Source organism: Plenodomus lingam, assembly GCF_022343315.1.
Source record: "Plenodomus lingam strain CAN1 chromosome Unknown contig_35, whole genome shotgun sequence".
In the NCBI taxonomy this organism is placed as follows: Eukaryota; Fungi; Ascomycota; class Dothideomycetes; order Pleosporales; family Leptosphaeriaceae; genus Plenodomus; species Plenodomus lingam.
In genome coordinates, this window is record NW_027093949.1 from 342,501 (window position 1) to 362,500 (window position 20,000).

Consider the following 20,000-nt stretch of genomic DNA (forward strand, 5'->3'; position numbering starts at 1 on the left):
GAACGCCCTAAAGTTATAGAACACTACCCCTAAAAAATAAAAAGTTATAGAACGCCCTAAAGTTATAGAAACACCCCTAAAAAAAAGTTATAGAACGCCCTAAAGTTATAGAACGCCCTAAAGTTATAGAACACTACCCCTAAAAAATAAAAAGTTGTAGAACGCCCTAAAGTTATAGAACGCCCTAAAGTTATAGAACGCCCTAAAGTTATAGAACACTACCCTAAAAAATAAAAAGTTGTAGAACGCCCTAAAGTTATAGAACGCCCTAAAGTTATAGAACGCCTAAAGTTATAGAACACTACCCCTAAAAAATAAAAAGTTGTAGAACGCCCTAAAGTTATAGAACGCCCTAAAGTTATAGAACGCCCTAAAGTTATAGAACACTACCCCTAAAAATAAAAGTTGTAGAACGCCCTAAAGTTATAGAACGCCCTAAAGTTATAGAACGCCCTAAAGTTATAGAACACTACCCCTAAAAAATAAAAGTTATAGAACGCCCTAAAGTTATAGAACGCCCTAAAGTTATAGAACACTACCCTAAAAAATAAAAAGTTGTAGAACGCCCTAAAGTTATAGAACGCCCTAAAGTTATAGAACGCCCTAAAGTTATAGAACACTACCCCTAAAAAATAAAAAGTTGTAGAACGCCCTAAAGTTATAGAACGCCCTAAAGTTATAGAACGCCCTAAAGTTATAGAACACTACCCCTAAAAAATAAAAAGTTGTAGAACGCCCTAAAGTTATAGAACGCCCTAAAGTTATAGAACGCCCTAAAGTTATAGAACACTACCCCTAAAAAATAAAAAGTTGTAGAACGCCCTAAAGTTATAGAACGCCCTAAAGTTATAGAACGCCCTAAAGTTATAGAACACTACCCCTAAAAAATAAAAAGTTGTAGAACGCCCTAAAGTTATAGAACGCCCTAAAGTTATAGAACGCCCTAAAGTTATAGAACACTACCCCTAAAAAATAAAAAGTTGTAGAACGCCCTAAAGTTATAGAACCCCTAAAGTTATAGAACGCCCTAAAGTTATAGAACACTACCCTAAAAAATAAAAAGTTGTAGAACGCCTAAAGTTATAGAACGCCCTAAAGTTATAGAACACTACCCCTAAAAAATAAAAAGTTGTAGAACGCCCTAAAGTTATAGAACGCCCTAAAGTTATAGAACGCCCTAAAGTTATAGAACACTACCCCTAAAAAATAAAAAGTTGTAGAACGCCCTAAAGTTATAGAACGCCCTAAAGTTATAGAACGCCCTAAAGTTATAGAACACTACCCCTAAAAAATAAAAAGTTGTAGAACGCCCTAAAGTTATAGAACGCCCTAAAGTTATAGAACGCCCTAAAGTTATAGAACACTACCCCTAAAAAATAAAAAGTTGTAGAACGCCCTAAAGTTATAGAACGCCCTAAAGTTATAGAACGCCCTAAAGTTATAGAACACTACCCCTAAAAAATAAAAAGTTATAGAACGCCCTAAAGTTATAGAACGCCCTAAAGTTATAGAACGCCCTAAAGTTATAGAACACTACCCCTAAAAAATAAAAAGTTATAGAACGCCCTAAAGTTATAGAACGCCCTAAAGTTATAGAACGCCCTAAAGTTATAGAACACTACCCCTAAAAAATAAAAAGTTGTAGAACGCCCTAAAGTTATAGAACGCCCTAAAGTTATAGAACGCCCTAAAGTTATAGAACACTACCCCTAAAAAATAAAAAGTTGTAGAACGCCCTAAAGTTATAGAACGCCCTAAAGTTATAGAACGCCCTAAAGTTATAGAACACTACCCCTAAAAAATAAAAAGTTGTAGAACGCCCTAAAGTTATAGAACGCCCTAAAGTTATAGAACGCCCTAAAGTTATAGAACACTACCCCTAAAAAATAAAAAGTTGTAGAACGCCCTAAAGTTATAGAACGCCCTAAAGTTATAGAACGCCCTAAAGTTATAGAACACTACCCCTAAAAAATAAAAAGTTGTAGAACGCCCTAAAGTTATAGAACGCCCTAAAGTTATAGAACGCCCTAAAGTTATAGAACACTACCCCTAAAAATAAAAAGTTGTAGAACGCCCTAAAGTTATAGAACTCCTAAAGTTATAAACTACCTCTAAAAAAGAAAAAGTTATAGAACGCCCTAAAGTTATAGAACACTACCCTAAAAAATAAAAAGTTGTAGAACGCCCTAAAGTTATAGAACGCCCTAAAGTTATAGAACGCCCTAAAGTTATAGAACACTACCCCTAAAAAATAAAAAGTTGTAGAACGCCCTAAAGATAGAACGCCCTAAAGTTATAGAACGCCCTAAAGTTATAGAACACTACCCCTAAAAAATAAAAAGTTGTAGAACGCCCTAAAGTTATAGAACTCCCTAAAGTTATAGAACACTACCTCTAAAAAAGAAAAAGTTATAGAACGCCCTAAAGTTATAGAACACTACCCCTAAAAAATAAAAAGTTGTAGAACGCCCTAAAGTTATAGAACGCCCTAAAGTTATAGAACGCCCTAAAGTTATAGAACACTACCCCTAAAAAATAAAAAGTTGTAGAACGCCCTAAAGTTATAGAACGCCCTAAAGTTATAGAACGCCCTAAAGTTATAGAACACTACCCCTAAAAAATAAAAAGTTGTAGAACGCCCTAAAGTTATAGAACGCCCTAAAGTTATAGAACGCCCTAAAGTTATAGAACACTACCCCTAAAAAATAAAAAGTTGTAGAACGCCCTAAAGTTATAGAACGCCCTAAAGTTATAGAACGCCCTAAAGTTATAGAACACTACCCCTAAAAAATAAAAAGTTGTAGAACGCCCTAAAGTTATAGAACGCCCTAAAGTTATAGAACGCCCTAAAGTTATAGAACACTACCCCTAAAAATAAAAAGTTGTAGAACGCCCTAAAGTTATAGAACGCCCTAAAGTTATAGAACGCCCTAAAGTTATAGAACACTACCCCTAAAAAATAAAAAGTTGTAGAACGCCCTAAAGTTATAGAACGCCCTAAAGTTATAGAACGCCCTAAAGTTATAGAACACTACCCCTAAAAAATAAAAAGTTGTAGAACGCCCTAAAGTTATAGAACTCCCTAAAGTTATAGAACACTACCTCTAAAAAAGAAAAAGTTATAGAACGCCCTAAAGTTATAGAACACTACACCTAAAAAATAAAAAGTTGTAGAACGCCCTAAAGTTATAGAACGCCCTAAAGTTATAGAATACTACCTCTAAAAAAGAAAAAGTTATACAACGCCCTAAAGTTATAGAATACTACACCTAAAAAATAAAAAGTTATAGAACGCCCTAAAGTTATAGAACGCCCTAAGCTTATAGAATAGCCTACAGGATTTTTTTAAATATTAATAGAATACCCTAAAGGTTTAAATAATCTATAGTTATAGAATAGCCTAGAGGAATTTTCAAGTATAGAAGGCTATAAAGTTATAGAACAGTACCCCTAAAAAATAAAAAGTTATAGAACGCTCTTAAGTTATAGATTACCGCCTAAAAATCTGTATAGATTATCTTAAATCCTTTCTTAATCTTCCTATGCTATATATTAACTGCCTAAGGTACGTACACACACAACCTGTTCTTTTGTATATTTTGCGAGGATTGCTCCTAGCTCTAGCCCTCTCTATCTTGCAATTACTATATAACTTGTTCGCTATAGCCCTCTTCCTTCTATTAATAGCAGCCGTTTAGGCAGCAGTTTTGCAAATAAGGAGGGCATAATATCCTAATTTTAACTAAGCTAGCAACAGGCTTACGCTTAGTAGCTCGTAACAACAAGGCTACTTAACTACTTACACGACCTAGCTAGACAACTAAGTTGTCTACAAAGGATTTAATCCTGCGCACTGTATAATTGCAATATACTAGCTAACAACCCTAACTTTAATAGGGCTGCCAACGCCAATCTAGTAAGGTTCTAGGCCAAAGGCCTATTTGTATCTAACTAGTGCAGGTAGAAATCACCCTGTTCTAGCATAGATTCTAACTTAGAGGCGTTTAGCTATAATCTAGCAGATGGTAGCTTCGCGGCAATACCTAGTTAGATAGCCGCAAAAACCAATTATCTAAAACCGCGGTTCCTCTCGTACTAAGCGGTATTACTATTAGGGCAAGGTTATTAGTAGGGTAAAACTAACCTGTCTTACGACAGTCTAAACCTAGCTTACGTTCCCTATTAGTAGGTGAACAATCTAACGCTTACTAAATTCTGCTTTAGTATAATAGGAAGAGCTAATATTAAAGGATTAAAAAGCAACGTCGCTATAAACGCTTGGCTGCCACAAGCCAGTTATCCCTGTGGTAACTTTTCTAGCACCTCTAGCCTTAAATTTTGAGGGACTAAAGGATTAATAGGCTACACTTTTATGGTTTGTATTTACACTAAAAATCAAAATTAAGGGGACTTTTACCCTTTTACTTTACTAGAGATTTCTATTCTCTATAAGTCCCCCTTAGGACACCTGCGTTATGGTTTAATAGATATGCCGCCCTAGCTAAACTCCCTACCTAATAATGTCTTTAACCTAGATTAGCCTACAAAGGACCTTAAACGCTAGAAGTTAGGTAGTAAGGCCTAGCTCCGCTTTATTAAATAAGTAAAAAAACGATAAGGGTAGTAGTATTTTACTAGCGCTAAAGCTCCTACCTATTCTACACCCCCTATATCTTTTCACAATATTAAACTAGAGTTAAGCTTAATAGGGTCTTCTTTCCCCGCTGATTTAGCTAAGCCTGTTCCCTTAGCTATGGTTTTGCTAGATAGTAGATAGGGATAGTGGGAATCTTGTTAATCTATTTATGCGCGTTACTAATTAGATAACGAGGTATTTGGCTACCTTAAGAGAGTTATAGTTACTCCTGCTGTTTACCCGCGCTTAGTTAAATCTCTTCACTTTAATATTTAGAGTACTAGGCAGAAATCATATTGCGTTAATACTACTTTCTAGCTATTGCAATGCTATGTTTTAATTAGACAGTTAGATTCCCCTTATCTATACTAGTTCTAAGTTAGTTGTTAAACGTACGCCAGACGGCCGAAACCTGCTAAGGGTGTCTGCACCCTAGCGCTAAGAGGCGCCCACCTTACAGTTAGTGCCCTTCTGCGCTAGAGGCTTCTCCCTAAGGCCTAACGTACCTAACCCTTAGAGCTAATCCTTTTCCTAAAGTTATAGATCTATTTTGCTAACTTCCCTTATCTATATTATTCTATTAACTAGAGGCTTTTTACCTTAGAGACCTGCTGCAGTTATAAGTACAACCTAGCGTAAAAACTATTTCTTTAAGCAGATTTTTAAGGCTTGTTAGGAGCGCACTAAACGCCGCAAAAGTGCAGCGCTCTTCTAGCTATTAAACCCTAGCTCTAGACAAACTAATTTTAGGGTGATAGACTGTTAAGAAGAAAAGAGAACTCTTCTTAGGGCTCCTGCTAAGGTCTCCGCTCTTAGTTGCGTTGCCGCGGAGAATCTATATCTAGGTGCTAGAATATTAACTAGCTTCCCTTTTAAGGGCGCGGTGTAAGCACCAACATTAAAATAGAATTACCCTATCTCTTAGGATTAACTAACCTGTGTCTAACTGCTATTTACATAGAACCTTTCCCTACTTTAGTCCTTAAAGTTCTTATTTAAGTATTTGCTACTACTACCAAGATCTGCACTAGAGGCCGTTCTACCTAGGGTTACCCCTAAGGCTTCGTCACAAGCCTCTACGCCTGCCTACTCGCTAGGGCTTAAATCTTGCCCTAGCGGCGGGGTATAGGTAACACGCTTAAGCGCCATCTATTTTTAGGGCTAGTTTATTTAGTAGGTAAGTTGTTACACACTCCTTAGCGGATTCTAACTTCTATAGCTACTGTCCTGCTGTCTAGATAAACTAACACCTTTTATAGTGTCTAATAAGCGTGTATTCTAGCACCTTAACCCTGCGTTTAGTTTATCCCACATCGCTAGTTCTGCTTACCAAAAATAGCCTACTAGTAATAGTATATTTAAGTGTCCACGTTTAATTAAGTAATAAGGACTTCTTATATATTTAAAGTTTAAGAATAGGTAAAGGTTATTTTAACCCCTAGGCCTCTAATTATTTGCTTTACCTTATAAAACTGAATACGTTACTGCTATCCTAAGGGAAACTTTGGCAGGAACTAGCTACTAGATAGTTCAATTAGTCTTTCGCCCCTATGCCTAAATTTGACGATTAATTTGCACGTTAGAACTACTACGAGCCTCTACTAGAGTTTCCTCTAGCTTTACCCTATTTAAGCATAGTTTACTATCTTTTAGGTCCTAATAGCTATACTCTTACTTAAATCCTTTTAAAGATATTAGGATTAGTTAATAGTGCACCCTAAAAGGGTTCCTACCTCTATTTACTTTTATTACGCGTCTAGGCTTAACACCTAAACACTTGCATAGATGTTAGACTCCTTAGTCCGTGTTTTAAGATGGGCCGCTTACAGCTATTACGCTAGTATCCTAGCAGATGCGCGGACCTTAGTCTAGGCTAGTTGCATGTTGTCCCCTATAAGGCCTCCCTAAAGGGAGGTACGTAACAGAGACCTTTATCTAACCGCCTAAACTAATGCTAGCCTGCCTATAGAAGAGTGCACTAGACAAAAGCCTAGATAAGCAACTACAGGCAAGTCTAGCTGCAAGCGCTTCCCTTTTAATAATTTTACGTGCTATTTAACTCTCTTTCTAAAGTGCTTTTTATCTTTCAATTACTCTACTTGTGCGCTATTAGTCTCTAGCTAGTATTTAGCTTTAGAAGAAATTTACCTCCTATTTAGAGCTGTATTCCTAAACAACTTGACTTGTTAAAGGGGCTTTACACGGTGAAGGCTAGTAACTATGTATAGGATTCTTACCCTCTATGACGTCCTGTTCTAAGGAACTTGGACTGCTGCTAACGCTAAAGCGCCCTCTGCAAATTACAACTTGGACCCTAAAAGAGCTAGATTTTAAATTTGAGCTGTTGCCGCTTTACTCGCCGTTACTAGGGCAATTCCTATTAGTTTCTTTTCCTCCGCTTATTAATATGCTTAAGTTCAGCAGGTATCCCTACCTAATCCAAGGTTAAGAGCTTAAAAAGTGTCTTAATAGATGCTAACAACTATAACAAGAGGCGTAAAATGTGCTGCGCTCTAGGCTAATGTGCTAGCTGCTAATTGTTTTAAGGCGAGTCCTAAGTAGAACAAACACCTAACACTAAGTAGAGCTTAAGGGTACAAATAACGCTTAAACAGGCATGCCCTATAGAATACTAAGGGGCGCAATATGCGTTTAAAGATTTAATAATTTACTAAATTCTACAATTTACACTACTTATCGCATTTTGCTGCGTTCTTTATTAATGCTAGAACCAAGAGATCTATTGTTAAAAGTTGTAATTTATTACAGTGTTACTAACGCTAACTGCAATTGCAAGTGGTTTTAGGGGATCTAATTAGTAGGCAAGCCTACTAAGGAAACAAATAGTACGCAAAAAACATAGGCAGAATCAAAGTAGACTGCCGCTACTAATTAAGGCGGCAGTGCTTTAAAAATGGGTAATAATCCTTCCGCAGGTTTACCTATAGAAACCTTGTTATAACTTTTACTTCCTCTAAATAACTAAGTTTAACGAACTTTCTAGCTTAGGGTAGTTATTACTAACCTCCCCAAGCTAGTCTAAAGGCCTCACTAAGCTATTTAATTAGTAGTAGCGACAGGCAGTGTGTACAAAGGGCAGGGACGTAATTAACGCATGCTAATAATACGCGCTTACTAGGCATTCCTTGTTAAAGAGCAATAATTGCAATACTCTATCCCTAGCACAACAGAGTTTAATAAGATTACCTAGACCTTTTAGTTAAGGTAAAGAACTTGTTAGCTCTATTAGTGTAGCGCGCGTGCGGCCTAGAATATCTAAGGGCATCACAGACCTGTTATTGCCTTAAACTTCTATTAGCTTAAGCTAATAGTCCCTCTAAGAAGCTAGTGACTAGCCAAAGCTAGCCTAGCTATTTAGCAGGTTAAGGTCTTGTTTGTTATCGCAATTAAGCAGACAAATTACTCTACTAACTAAGAATAGCTATGCACCACTACCTAAAAAATCAAGAAAGAGCTCTTAATCTGTTAATCCTTATTTTATCTAGACCTAGTGAGTTTCCCTGTGTTAAGTCAAATTAAGCCGCAGGCTCTACGCCTAGTAGTGCCCTTCTGTTAATTTCTTTAAGTTTTAGCCTTGCGACTATACTCCCCCTAGAACCTAAAAACTTTGATTTCTCGTAAGGTGCTAAGCGAGTTAGAAAAAGAACATCGCCTAATCCCTAGTTGGCATAGTTTACAGTTAAGACTACGATAGTATCTAATTGTCTTTAATCCCCTAACTTTTGTTTACTAATTAATAAAAACATCCTTAGTAAATACTTTCGCAGTAGTTAGTCTTTAATAAATCTAAGAATTTTACCTCTAACAATTAAATACTAATGCCCCTAACTATCCCTATTAATTATTACGGCGGTCCTAGAAACTAACAAAATAGGACTGCACGTCCTATTCTATTATTCTATACTAACGTATTTAAGCAAAGGCCTGCTTTAAACACTCTAATTTTTTTAAAGTAAAAGTCCTAGTCCCTAACACGCCTAGTAAAGGGCATAAGGTTCTCTAGAAGGAAGGCCCGGCCGGACAAGTACACGCAGTAAGGCGGACCTACTAGCTAGACCTAAGTTTTAACTACAAGCTTTTTAACTGCAACAACTTTAATATACGCTATTAGAGCTAGAATTACTGCAGCTGCTAGCACTAGACTTACCCTCCAATTGTTCCTTGTTAAGAGGTTTAAATTATACTTATTCTAATTACAAGACCCAAAAGAGCCCTATATTAGTATTTATTGTCACTACCTCCCCGTGTTAGGATTGGGTAATTTGCGCGCCTGCTGCCTTCCTTAGATATAGTAGCCGTTTCTTAGGCTCCCTCTCTAGAATTGAACCCTAATTCCCTGTTACCCGTTAAAACCATAGTAAGCTAATACCTTACTATTAAAAGTTAATAGGGCAGAAATTTAAATAAACTATCACTAGCGTAAGGCTATGCGATCTGTAAAGTTATTATAAATTACTAAGAAGCCCTAAAGGGCGTTGGTTTTTTATCTAATAAATACACCCCTTCTAAAGTTAGGGTTTTTAGCATGTATTAGCTCTAGAATTACCACAGTTATCTAAGTAGTAAGGTACTATTAAATAAACGATAACTAATTTAATAAGCTATTCGCAGTTTCACAGTATAATTGCTTATACTTAGATATGCATAGCTTAATCTTTAAGATAAGCATATAACTACTAGCAGAATTAACTAGGTAACAATCCTAATGCCTAATACGCCGAAGCGCACAAGCACTACCCCTAAAAGGAGGCAGAAAGTACGTAATAAGAAATCGCAGAAGCGATTCTAGCTACTAGCATAACAGCACACAAGGCACTAGTTACAACTAGTAACTAATTTAATTGCCCCTACTAAGTTTCTTAAGGAATAGTCTATAACAAAGCCTAATAGGCGTTTCCACGTGTTTAAACTTGCTATATACATGCCTTAAGTAGAGAAAACCTACGCTTTGCTACGCTTACTAGGAGCGGATGCTAGGCAGGGCTGTCCCCTAAGATCTGTTAAATAGTTTGGCAGTGCTAGCTATCCATAGACCCTAAATTTTGCCTACTGCTAAAACTTTAACAGTAGGACTTTAGGTGCTAACCACAAAACTAGGCGTAATAGCAGGGTTGCTTTAGCATATAGGCCTAGGCCTGCCTAGTTAAGTAGAAGAGCAATCTCTAAGCCCCTGATTACCCACTAATTGGAGCAAATCCAAACTAGGCAGAAATCTAGGAAACAAGGCTAGCTATTATGAAACCAAAACTTTCAAATTTAGTCTAACTGCCGCTGAAATAGGCGCAGAGCGCTAACAATAGGGAGTTGTAGGGAGTATAGACGCGGACATAAGCAAAAATTGCCCCCTTAGTGCCTAACGACGCTAGTTTAACCGCCTAATCCAAGAACTGCGCGCAGCAGATTTAACCTTAGTTAGTTAGTTAGGTATTTAGTATTTAAGAATCTATTTGCCCTCCTTATATATTATAGGAACAGGTTTTAGTTTGATTTTCGCGTCGCGGGGTTAGTGCAGCAGAAAATAGCTTAGAGGTACACTTTTTTGTATGTAAAACCGTGTAGACATGCGCAGCCCCATACAAACCATAAACCTGTATTCGCTAGATAAGAGTAACTTAGAATTTTATTAGTAGTAGGTAAATATATAGATAAGGATATCTACTCTAATATCTATACTCTACTATAACTACTATATCTATATTAACTATAGATCTATTAGCTCTATCTATATCTACTTAATAGATAAGGCAAGAAATAGAGATAGTATAAAAGAAGAATATAAAGGTATTATTTAATACTAGTAGGTTATAAAAGAAAGTATAGTAGGACTAGCTAGTAGAGAAAAGGTTTTATAAAATATAAGGATATACTTAATAGTAAAGAATAATAGATAATAGTATGATATAATAAGTATTATAAAAAGGATATAATAGCTACTAGTATAGAATAGTCTAAAGTTATAGAAAGGACTAAAGTAATAGAATAAATAAAAGGTATAGAACGCGCTAAAGTTATAGAACACTAACCCTAAAAAATAAAAAGTTATAGAACGCCCTAAAGTTATAGAACGCCCTAAAGTTATAGAACACCCTAAGCTTATAGAAGGCCCTAAAGTTATAGAACGCCCTAAAGTTATAGAACGCTACCCCTAAAAATAAAAAGTTGTAGAACGCCCTAAAGTTATAGAACACTACCTCTAAAAAAGAAAAAGTTATAGAACGCTCTAAAGATATAGAACACTACCTCTAAAAAAGAAAAAGTTATAGAACGCCCTAAAGTTATAGAACACTACACCTAAAAAATAAAAAGTTGTAGAACGCCCTAAAGTTATAGAACGCCCTAAAGTTATAGAACGCCCTAAAGTTATAGAACACTACCTCTAAAAAAGAAAAAGTTATAGAACACTCTAATATTATAGAACACTACCTCTAAAAAAGAAAAAGTTATAGAACACTCTAATATTATAGAATACTAACCCTAAAAAATAAAAAGTTATAGAACACTCTAATATTATAGAACACTACCTCTAAAAAAGAAAAAGTTATAGAACACTCTAATATTATAGAATACTAACCCTAAAAAATAAAAAGTTATAGAACGCCCTAAAGTTATAGAACGCCCTAAAGTTATAGAACGCCCTAAAGTTATAGAACGCCCTAAAGTTATAGAACACTACCCCTAAAAAATAAAAAGTTATAGAACGCCCTAAAGTTATAGAACGCCCTAAAGTTATAGAACGCCCTAAAGTTATAGAACACTACCTCTAAAAAAGAAAAAGTTATACAACGCCCTAAAGTTATAGAACACTACACCTAAAAAATAAAAAGTTATAGAACGCCCTAAAGTTATAGAACGCCCTAAGCTTATAGAATAGCCTACAGGATTTTTTTAAATATTAATAGAATACCCTAAAGGTTTAAATAATCTATAGTTATAGAATAGCCTAGAGGAATTTTTAAGTATAGAAGGCTATAAAGTTATAGAACAGTACCCCTAAAAAATAAAAAGTTATAGAACGCTCTTAAGTTATAGATCACCGCCTAAAAATCTATATAGATTATCTTAAATCCTTTCTTAATCTTCCTATGCTATATATTAACTGCCTAAGGTACGTACACACACAACCTGTTCTTTTGTATATTTTGCAAGGATTACTCCTAGCTCTAGCCCTCTCTATCTTGCAATTACTATATAACTTGTTCGCTATAGCCCTCTTCCTTCTATTAATAGCAGCCGTTTAGGCAGTAGTTTTGCAAATAAGGAGGGCATAATATCCTAATTTTAACTAAGCTAGCAACAGGCTTACGCTTAGTAGCTCGTAACAACAAGGCTACTTAACTACTTACACGACCTAGCTAGATAACTAAGTTGTCTATAAAGGATTTAATCCTACGCACTATATAATTATAATACACTAGCTAACAACCCTAACTTTAATAGGGCTGCTAACGCTAATCTAGTAAGGTTCTAGGCCAAAGGCCTATTTGTATCTAACTAGTGTAGGCAGAAATCACCCTGTTCTAGTATAGATTCTAACTTAGAGGCGTTTAGCCATAATCTAGTAGATAGTAGCTTTGCGGCAATGCCTAGTTAGACAGCCGCAAAAACTAATTATCTAAAACCGCGGTTCCTCTCGTACTAAGCAGTATTACTATTAGGGCAAGGTTATTAGTAGGGTAAAACTAACCTGTCTTACGACGGTCTAAACCTAGCTTACGTTCCCTATTAGTGGGTAAATAATCTAACGCTTACCAAATTCTGCTTTAGTATAATAGGAAGAGCTAATATTAAAGGATTAAAAAGCAACGTCGCTATAAACGCTTAGCTGCCACAAGCTAGTTATCCCTGTGGTAACTTTTCTAGCACCTCTAGCCTTAAATTTTAAGGGACTAAAGGATTAATAGGCCACACTTTTATAGTTTGTATTCACACTAAAAATTAAAATCAAGGGGACTTTTGCCCTTTTGCTCTACTAGAGATTTCTATTCTTTATAAGTCCCCCTTAGGACACCTGCGTTATAGTTTAACAGATGTGCCGCCCTAGCCAAACTCCCTACCTAACAATATCTTTAACCTAGATTAGCCTACAAAGGACCTTAAACGCTAGAAGTTAGGCAGTAAGGCCTAGCTCCGCTTCATCAAATAAGTAAAAAAACGATAAGGGTAGTAGTATTTTACTAGCGCCAAAGCTCCTACCTATTCTACACCCCCTATATCTTTTCATAATATTAAACTAGAGTTAAGCTTAACAGGGTCTTCTTTCCCCGCTAATTTAGCTAAGCCTGTTCCCTTAGCTATAGTTTCGCTAGATAGTAGATAGGGATAGTAGGAATCTTGTTAATCTATTTATGCGCGTCACTAATTAGATAACAAGGCATTTAGCTACCTTAAGAGAGTTATAGTTACTCCTGCCGTTTACCCGCGCTTAGTTAAATCTCTTTACTTTAATATTTAGAGCACTAGGCAGAAATCACATTACGTTAACACTACTTTCTAGCTATTGTAATGCTATATTTTAATTAGATAGTTAGATTCCCCTTATCTATACTAGTTCTAAGTTAGTTGTTAAACGTACGCTAGACGGCTAAAACCTGCTAAGGGTGTCTGCACCCTAGCGCTAAGAGGCGCCTACCTTGCGGTTAGTGCCCTTCTGCGCTAGAGGCTTCTCCCTAAGGCCTAACGTACCTAACCCTTAGAGCTAATCCTTTTCCTAAAGTTATAGATCTATTTTGCTAACTTCCCTTATCTACATTATTCTATTAACTAGAGGCTTTTTACCTTAGAGACCTGCTGCGGTTATAAGTACGACCTAGCGTAAAAACTATTTCTTTAAGTAGATTTTTAAGGCTTATTAGGAGCGCACCAAACGCTGCAAAAGTGCAGCACTCTTCTAGCCATTAAACCCTAGCTCTAGACAAACTAATTTTAGGGTAATAGACTGTTAAGAAGAAAAGAGAACTCTTCTTAGGGCTCCTGCTAAGGTCTCCGCTCTTAGTTGCGTTGCCGCAGAGAATCTACATCTAGGTGCTAGAATATTAACTAGCTTCCCTTTTAAGGGCGCGGCGCAAGCACTAACATTAAAACAGAATTACCCTATCTCTTAGGATTAACTAACCTGTGTCTAACTACTATTTATATAGAACCTTTCCCTACTTTAGTCCTTAAAGTTCTTATTTAAGTATTTGCTACTACTACTAAGATCTGCACTAGAGGCTGTTCTACCTAGGGTTACCCCTAAGGCTTCGTCACGAGCCTCTACGCCTGCCTACTCGCTAAGGCTTAAATCTTGCCCTAGCAGCGGGGTATAGGTAACACGCTTAAGCGCTATCTATTTTTAGGGCTAGTTTATTTAGCAGGTGAGTTGTTACACACTCCTTAGCAGATTCTAACTTCTATAGCTACTGTCCTGCTATCTAGATAAACTAACACCTTTTGTAGTGTCTAATAAGCGTGCATTCTAGTACCTTAACCCTACGTTTAGTTCATCCCGTATTACTAGTTCTGCTTACTAAAAATAGCCTACTAGTAATAGTACATTTAAGTGTCCACGTTTAATTAAGTAACAAGAACTTCTTATATATTTAAAGTTTAAGAATAGGTAAAGGTTGTTTTAACCCCTAGGCCTCTAATTATTCGCTTTACCTTATAAAACTAAATACGTTACTACTATCCTAAGGGAAACTTTAGCAGGAACTAGCTACTAGATAGTTTAATTAGTCTTTCGCCCCTATGCCTAAATTTAATGATTGATTTGCACGTTAGAACTGCTGCGAGCCTCTACTAGAGTTTCCTCTAGCTTTACCCTATTTAAGCATAGTTTACTATCTTTTGGGTCCTAATAGCTATGCTCTTACTTAAATCCTTCTAAAGATATTAGGATTAGTTAATAGTGCACCCTAAAAGGGTTCCTACCTCTGTTTACTTTTATTACGCGTCTAGGCTTAACACCTAAACACTTGCATAGATGTTAGACTCCTTAGTCTGTGTTTTAAGACAGGCCGCTTACAGCTATTACGCTAGCATCCTAGCAGATGCGCGGACCTTAGTCTAGGCTAGTTGCATGTCGTCTCCCCTATAAGGCCTCCCTAAAGGGAGGTACGTAATAGAGACCTTTATCTAACTGCCTAAACTAATACTAGCCTGCCTGTAGAAGAGTGCACTAGACAAAAGCCTAGATAAGCAACTATAGGCAAGTCTAGCTGCAAGCGCTTCCCTTTTAATAATTTTACGTGCTATTTAACTCTCTTTCTAAAGTGCTTTTTATCTTTTAATTACTCTACTTATGCGCTATTAGTCTCTAGCTAGTATTTAGCTTTAGAAGAAATTTACCTCCTATTTAGAGCTGCATTCCTAAATAACTTAACTCGTTAAAGGGGCTTTACACAGTAAAGGCTAGTGACTATGTATAGGATTCTTACCCTCTGTGACGTCCTATTCTAAGGAACTTGGACTACTACTAACGCTAAAGCGCCCTCTGCAAATTACAACTTAGACCCTAAAAGAGCCAGATTTCAAATTTGAGCTGTTGCCGCTTCACTCGCCGTTACTAGGGCAATCCCTGTTAGTTTCTTTTCCTCCACTTATTAATATGCTTAAGTTTAGCGGGTATCCCTACCTAATCTAAGGTTAAGAGCTTAAAAAGTGTCTTAATAGATACTAACAACTATAATAAGAGGCGCAAAATGTGCTGCGCTCTAGGCTAATGTGCTAGCTACTAATTGTTTTAAGGCGAGTCCTAAGTAGAACAAACACCTAACACTAAGCAGAGCTTAAGGGTACAAATAACGCTTAAATAGGCATACCCTATGGAATACTAAGGGGCGCAATGTGCGTTTAAAGATTTAATAATTTACTAAATTCTGCAATTTACACTACTTATCGCATTTCGCTGCGTTCTTTATTAATGCTAGAACCAAGAGATCTGTTGTTAAAAGTTATAATTTATTATAGTGTTACTAACGCTAACTGCAATTGCAAGTGGTTTTAGGGGATCCAATTAGTAGGCAAGCCTACTAAGGAAACAAATAGTACGCAAAAAACATAGGCAGAATCAAAGTAGACTACTGCCACTAATTAAGGCGGCAGTGCTTTGAAAATAGGTAATAATCCTTCTGCAGGTTCACCTACAGAAACCTTGTTACGACTTTTACTTCCTCTAAATAACTAAGTTTAACGAACTTTCTAGCTTAGGGTAGTTATTGCTAACCTCCCTAAGCTAGTCTAAAGGCCTTACTAAGCTATTTAATTGGTAGTAGCGACGGGCGGTGTGTACAAAGGGCAGGGACGTAATTAACGCATGCTAATAACACGCGCTTACTAGGTATTCCTTGTTAAAGAGCAATAATTGCAATGCTCTATCCCTAGCACAATAGAGTTTAACAAGATTACCTAGACCTTTTAGTTAAGGTAAAGAACTTGTTAGCTCTGTTAGTATAGCGCGCGTGCGGCCTAGAACATCTAAGGGCATTACAGACCTGTTATTGCCTTAAACTTCTATTAGCTTAAGCTAATAGTCCCTCTAAGAAGCTAGCGACTAGCTAAAGCTAGCCTAGCTATTTAGCAGGTTAAGGTCTTGTTTATTATCGCAATTAAGCAGACAAATCACTCTACTAACTAAGAATGGCTATGCACCACTACCTAAAAAATCAAGAAAGAGCTCTTAATCTGTCAATCCTTATTTTATCTAGACCTAGTAAGTTTCCCTATATTAAGTCAAATTAAGCCGCAGGCTCTACGCCTAGTAGTGCCCTTCCATTAATTTCTTTAAGTTTTAGCCTTGCGACTATACTCCCCCTAGAACCCAAAAACTTTGATTTCTCGTAAGGTGCTGAGTAAGTTAGAAAAAGAACATCGCCTAATCCCTAGTTAGCATAGTTTACAGTTAAGACTACAACGGTATCTAATTATCTTTAATCCCCTAACTTTTGTTTACTAATTAATAAAAACATCCTTAGCAAATACTTTTGTAGTAGTTAGTCTTCAATAAATCTAAGAATTTCACCTCTAACAATTAAATACTAATGCCCCTAACTATCCCTATTAATTATTATAGCGGTCCTAGAAACTAACAAAATAGGACCGCACGTCCTATTCTATTATTCTATACTAACGTATTTAAGCAAAGGCCTGCTTTAAACACTCTAATTTTTTTAAAGTAAAAGTCCTAGTCCCTAACACGCCTAGTAAAGGGCATAAGGTTCTCTAGAAGGAAGGCCCGGCCAGACAAGTACACGTAGTAAGGCAGACCTGCTAGCTAGACCTAAGTTTTAACTACAAGCTTTTTAACTGCAACAACTTTAATATACGCTATTAGAGCTAGAATTACCGCAGCTACTAGCACTAGACTTGCCCTCTAATTGTTCCTTGTTAAGAGGTTTAAATTATACTTATTCTAATTACAAGACCCAAAAGAGCCCTATATTAGTATTTATTGTTACTACCTCCCTGTGTTAGGATTAGGTAATTTGCGCGCCTGCTGCCTTCCTTGGATGTAGTAGCCGTTTCTTAGGCTCCCTCTCTAGAATCAAACCCTAATTCCCTGTTACCCGTTAAAACCATAGTAAGCTAATACCTTACTATTAAAAGTTAATAGGGCAGAAATTTAAATAAACCATCGCTAGCGCAAGGCTATGCGATCCGTAAAGTTATTATAAATTACTAAGAAGCCCTAAAGGGCGTTAGTTTTTTATCTAATAAATACACCCCTTCTAAAGTTGGGGTTTTTAGCATGTATTAGCTCTAGAATTACTACAGTTATCTAAGTAGTAAGGTACTATTAAATAAACGATAACTAATTTAATAAGCTATTCGCAGTTTCATAGTATAATTACTTATACTTAGACATGTATAGCTTAATCTTTAAGACAAGCATATAACTACTAGCAGAATTAACTAGGTAACAATTCTAATGCCTAATACGCCAAAGCGCACAAGCACTACCCCTAAAAGGAGGTAGAAAGTACGTGATAAGAAATCGCAGAAGCAATTCTAGCTACTAGCATAATAGCACACAAGGCACTAGTTACAACTAGCAACTAATTTAATTACCCCTACTAAGTTTCTTAAGGAATAGTCCGCAACAAAGCCTAATAGGCGTTTCTGCGTGTTCAAACTTGCTACATACATGCCTTAAGTAGAGAAAACCTACGCTTTGCTACGCTTACTAGGAGCGGATGCTAGGTAGAGCTGTCCCCCAAGATCTGTTAAATAGTTTGGCAGTGCTAGCCATCCACAGACCCTAAATTTTGCCTACTACTAAAACTTTAACAGTAGGACTTCAGGTGCTAACCACAAAACTAGGCGCAACAGTAGGGTTGCTTTAGCATATAGGCCTAGGCCTGCCTAGTTAAGTAGAAGAGCAATCTCTAAGCCCCTAATTACCTACTAATTAGAGCGAATCTAAACTAGGCAGAAATCTAGGAAACAAGGCTAGCTATTATAAAACTAAAACTTTTAAATTTAGTCTAACTGCCGCTAAAACAGGCGCAGAGCGCTAATAATAGGGAGTTATAGGGAGTATAGACGTGGACACAAGCAAAAATTGCCCCCTTAGTGCCTAACAACGCTAGTTTAACCGCCTAATCCAAGAACTGCGCGCAGCAGATTTAACCTTAGTTAGTTAGTTAGGCATTTAGTATTTAAGAATCTATTTACCCTCCTTATATATTATAGGAACGGGTTTTGGTTTAATTTTCGCGTTGCGGGGTTAGTGCAGCGGAAAACAGCTTAGAGGTACACTTTTTTATATGTAAAACCATATAGACATACGCAGCCCCATACAAACCATAAACCTGTATTCGCTAGATAAGAGTAACTTGGAATTTTATTAGTAGTAGGTAAATATATAGATAAGGATATCTACTCTAATATCTATACTCTACTATAACTACTGTATCTATATTAACTATAGATCTATTAGCTCTATCTATATCTACTTAATAGATAAGGCAAGAAATAGAGATAGTATAAAAGAAGAATATAAAGGTATTATTTAATACTAGTAGGTTATAAAAGAAAGTATAGTAGGACTAGCTAGTAGAGAAAGGGTTTTATAAAATATAAGGATATACTTAACAGTAAAGAATAATAGATAATAGTATGATATAATAAGTATTATAAAAAGGATATAATAGCTACTAGTATAGAATAGTCTAAAGTTATAGAAAGGACTAAAGTAATAGAATAAATAAAAGGTATAGAACGCGCTAAAGTTATAGAACACTAACCCTAAAAAATAAAAAGTTATAGAACGCCCTAAAGTTATAGAACGCCCTAAAGTTATAGAACACCCTAAGCTTATAGAAGGCCCTAAAGTTATAGAACGCCCTAAAGTTATAGAACGCTACCCCTAAAAATAAAAAGTTGTAGAACGCCCTAAAGTTATAGAACACTACCTCTAAAAAAGAAAAAGTTATAGAACGCTCTAAAGTTATAGAACACTACCTCTAAAAAAGAAAAAGTTATAGAACGCCCTAAAGTTATAGAACACTACACCTAAAAAATAAAAAGTTGTAGAACGCCCTAAAGTTATAGAACGCCCTAAAGTTATAGAACGCCCTAAAGTTATAGAACACTACCTCTAAAAAAGAAAAAGTTATAGAACACTCTAATATTATAGAACACTACCTCTAAAAAAGAAAAAGTTATAGAACACTCTAATATTATAGAATACTAACCCTAAAAAATAAAAAGTTATAGAACACTCTAATATTATAGAATACTAACCCTAAAAAATAAAAAGTTATAGAACGCCCTAAAGTTATAGAACGCCCTAAAGTTATAGAACGCCCTAAAGTTATAGAACGCCCTAAAGTTATAGAACACTACCCCTAAAAAATAAAAAGTTGTAGAACGCCCTAAAGTTATAGAACGCCCTAAAGTTATAGAACGCCCTAAAGTTATAGAACACTACCTCTAAAAAAGAAAAAGTTATAGAACACTCTAATATTATAGAATACTAACCCTAAAAAATAAAAGGTTATAGAACGCCCTAGAGTTATAGAACACTACCCCTAAAAAATAAAAAGTTATAGAACGCCCTAAAGTTATAGAACACTACCTCTAAAAAAGAAAAAGTTATAGAACGCCCTAAAGTTATAGAATACTACCCCTAAAAAATAAAAAGTTATAGAACGCCCTAAAGTTATAGAACGCCCTAAAGTTATAGAACGCCCTAAAGTTATAGAACACTACCCCTAAAAAATAAAAAGTTGTAGAACGCCCTAAAGTTATAGAACGCCCTAAAGTTATAGAACGCCCTAAAGCTATAGAACACTACCCCTAAAAAATAAAAAGTTGTAGAACGCCCTAAAGTTATAGAACGCCCTAAAGTTATAGAACGCCCTAA

General features: G+C 36.1%; 4 non-coding genes across 4 annotated transcripts in view; all 4 read right to left on the reverse strand.

Annotated features, from left to right (window-relative positions):
- Positions 1 to 309: 309 nt before the first annotated feature.
- IAQ61_008607 lies at positions 310 to 7,390 on the reverse strand. Its single transcript, XR_010715542.1, has one exon. It is a non-coding gene; the product is annotated as a 28S ribosomal RNA (ribosomal RNA).
- Positions 7,391 to 7,555: 165 nt separating this feature from the next.
- IAQ61_008608 lies at positions 7,556 to 9,352 on the reverse strand. The gene has a single exon (XR_010715543.1). It is a non-coding gene; the product is annotated as an 18S ribosomal RNA (ribosomal RNA).
- A 6,402-nt stretch (positions 9,353 to 15,754) lies between these two features.
- On the reverse strand, positions 15,755 to 17,551 carry IAQ61_008609. The gene has a single exon (XR_010715544.1). It is a non-coding gene; the product is annotated as an 18S ribosomal RNA (ribosomal RNA).
- Positions 17,552 to 18,662: 1,111 nt separating this feature from the next.
- IAQ61_008610 overlaps positions 18,663 to 20,000 on the reverse strand; it is a 7,105-nt gene continuing 5,767 nt past the window's right edge. The window contains exon 1 of the ribosomal RNA XR_010715545.1: positions 18,663 to 20,000. This exon is cut by the window's right edge and continues 5,767 nt beyond it. This is a non-coding gene — a ribosomal RNA (28S ribosomal RNA).